At 35.7% G+C, this 3,366-nt stretch overlaps 1 pseudogene; it reads left to right on the top strand.

Annotated features, from left to right (window-relative positions):
* Window positions 1–3,366, top strand: part of LOC149527550 (omega-amidase, chloroplastic-like) — a 9,087-nt pseudogene that overhangs the window by 5,508 nt on the left and 213 nt on the right.

Here is a 3,366-nt window from a genome sequence, read left to right as displayed (position 1 = left end):
AATTCAAAGGAAATTGCCCTGGGAATGGGATAGCATCTCTTGGTGAGCAATGCCGCACGGGGCATCATGCATATGGGAAATGCAAAGATTTATTACTACCAGGCCCTACAGTAGTAATATTTAATCTCTCAACCAGATCTATTAGTATCAGATGTTGAAAGTACATACCCATCATTGTCTAATTGCTGGTGGAAGCCACCCTTACAAATGTGCCTTATTTAACTCTAATTCATAGTGACTGAGATACTGCTGCCTGAAACCAATTCAAGAGACCAGATCACTGACCTTTCTGCATCACCCCCCTTTTTTCCTACCCCAAAGGGCACAGAAAGGGCTGAGGATGTTGCGTCCATGATAGCCTGTGTCCTGGAAATGGATGTACATGAGCAAACCAGAAACAGGGAAACATGTGATCTTGATAGGGATTACCGAGGCAGATCCTTGTTGACCCGACCCTGTTATCTCAAAGGAATCCTTTTCATCACCCTTAATGATGTTGCTGCTTAATATTAATGCTTTCTCAAGGTTTTGGAGATGTGTCTAGATCGCGTTTGCTAACTAGGTTAACTGCACTTTGCATGGCCTTGCATGTGATGTGAAGCGGCCTTGCACCAGCTCTTCCTTCAAATTTCGTCCACATGGTTCATCCTTGTTAGGTTGATGGATTCAATTGATACCATCTGATCATTCATGTAGAGTCACTTTCATTAATTATACTGGATAGAGATAAGGACTGGGGGTGTTGTTTTTCTCTCTGTGATCTCATCTTGAACTACACTTAGCTATCTACTAACTTTCTCAATGCCATACCAAATATTTCATGAATTCTTTCTGATACCCGAACTTCAAATGAACACATCTGCACACATAAAGTATTGAAGTCCTGTATATTAATTATTTTACGCACACACACACACACAATTTTTACCTGAATTGGGCTATCAGCCATCATCAGGTTAACATAAACACCATTTATTTAATCTGGTCTAACAGTTCCAACAGTAGATTTCTGTCCACCAATTTGTTTCTTAGCTTACCAAGAACATACAATTTATTTGAACAGACATACATCAACATGATGGAAAAGACGTTTAGCTTTGGATTAAACCAAGCATGTGGCCCAACAAGAACAGAGGAAAAAAACACAATTTTGTCTTAATCAAAATAATGGGGCTTACTACTGAAATGGCTTAAATAATCAAATCATGTCAAAAAAATAATGCAACTGCTTTTTGTGCAGTAGGGGCACTTTCGGAGATGATTCCTGCATATTTCAAGAACTGGGTCATGCCATGTGGCAAAATCTTTTTTTAGACCGTATATTGACTGCACCCTTTTTGAGCACAGGAAAGCAGCCAGCCCATGGAGGATAAGTGGGGGGTGGAAAAAACAATTGAAAAAGAAAGAATTAAGAAGAAGAAGAAGAAGAACGACCACCAAAAGAGAAAAGGAAACCATTTCTCCTTCTTCTCTGTTTCAATTTTCAAAACTTCATCAGGGTTTTAGGACCGTTATCAATTTCAGAGCTCGAGATGAACAAATGAAGAAGAGACAAGAGAGCATAACAAGGCTCCCCTCGTTGAAAATTTCATGATTAAAGGGCCAAGATTACAGGCTCCCCCCCTTATTAATTACCCATGGTTAAAACTTAAAAGCTAGTGTTTTTTTTTTTAATTTTTTATCTTCATGATTAAAGGTGATCTTTCATCCACTTGTTTTACTACCTTTTTTAACTGTCAGTTCTAATTTTTGGGTAACGGAGCTCGTATCACTTTGAAATTTCAAAAGATTCACACCGAAGCCAATTGGGGTCCATTCACTTCAAGTACATATTGCAAAGATATTTGTCTGTTGCATAGTAAAGCAGGATTCTGTAACATAAAGTTTAATCCCCCACTTGCTAATTAAACATTAATCACAATTTCATAAAATGTAATTGTTAGAAGGAAAAAAAACCGAGTGAGAGATATCAAATTTTACAATTTATTTCGGGTTCAGATTCGAATAATTTAACACATTTATATGAATTTAAGCTTTCATAATAAGTGAGGTTTGGATTACATCATTAATAGTTATATATATATCCTTATTTTCTGAAATGTGGAAAATATTGTACCAATAAGAGTTTTTAAGGGTACATTTATTGTACCAATCAGATAGGTTGTCCCAAAATTGTAGTACCCTTCCTGCAGAATATTCAAGATAATTCCACAGTGAGTGATTTGCCATCACTTCCAAGCTATGTCCTCTCTCTTTAAAATAATAGACATAAGTTTGTCAACAAAACACATGTGATTTGTTCTCTAATTACAATTGTACTCTAGCAATAATCCATGTGGATTGTCACCTTATTATCATGCTTGTTACTAACTTTTTAAGTTTGGAAAGTTTATTTTTTTTTATGTACCTAACCACTAGGACTAGGTGGGCTAAATAATGCATTTTTAGCAGTATTATGTGGGAAAAAAAATTATTCAATGACAACAAATTATAGAAGGAAACAAAAAATCCCAAATCAAAACAAAATAAGAAAAAAATTAGATTGCATGGATGTTTCTTCTTTTTTTTATTTTGAATTTCAACAATTTATTTAATGACCATGCCAACTCAATGGAATTTTAAAATCTTAGTAACATTGAACCTTCCTGCCTTCTTTGATTATTAGTAATACTTTGGGGGAATTATTTCATGCATTTATAATTTAAAATCATAAAAAAAATAATTGTAAAATGACTATGGGATAAAATGAATCAAATACTTGTATCCTACCATACACTTTAGAATTAAATAATTCAACTAAATTCAGTTCATCTGTTCACATCCAAAATTTATCCCACCTTCAAAGTCTCCAGCTTTTGTTTCCAAAAGAATGTTTAGATGGAATTATTTTAATTTAGGTAAATAATCCAATGGATCCCAGACCAGCATTACCATGTTTATGCAAAGCAGGAGGATTTTCCATCTTAAACCAACATCTGGACCCACAAAGACTGACAACCCCTTCTCCTCCTGCATGATCAGACGGCCCTAAATTGAATTCTGAAAGTAAAAATTCAAAGGGTTGGAATGGGATTGGAAGGTTAATGAGAGAAAAAGGAAGGGTTAATCTGGGGATTTGGAAAGAGCCAGAAGGGTGCCACGTAGACAGATTGACAATCTGGCAATGTCTCCAGACTAAGATGGAAACACCTTTATATAGTGCTAAGCTTCTGTTCCCTTCCCTTCAACTTCAAGGCGTGCGAATTTGCTTTCATTACTCTCTTCCGCCCTTTCTCTATATTTCTCTCTCTTTCTCTTCAGACAAAGCACCAGTTACCCTGTTCATGTTTCTTTTCTTTCACTTCCAATACGAAAGAAAATTGAGAC

The sequence above is a fragment of the Theobroma umbraticum genome, unplaced genomic scaffold (assembly GCF_002168275.2).
Source record: "Theobroma umbraticum cultivar Fairchild unplaced genomic scaffold, ASM216827v3 scaffold_56.0, whole genome shotgun sequence".
Taxonomy (NCBI): Eukaryota; Viridiplantae; Streptophyta; class Magnoliopsida; order Malvales; family Malvaceae; genus Theobroma; species Theobroma umbraticum.
Note: the sequence above shows the minus strand (reverse complement) of the source record. Positions and strands in the feature narration are given on the sequence as shown.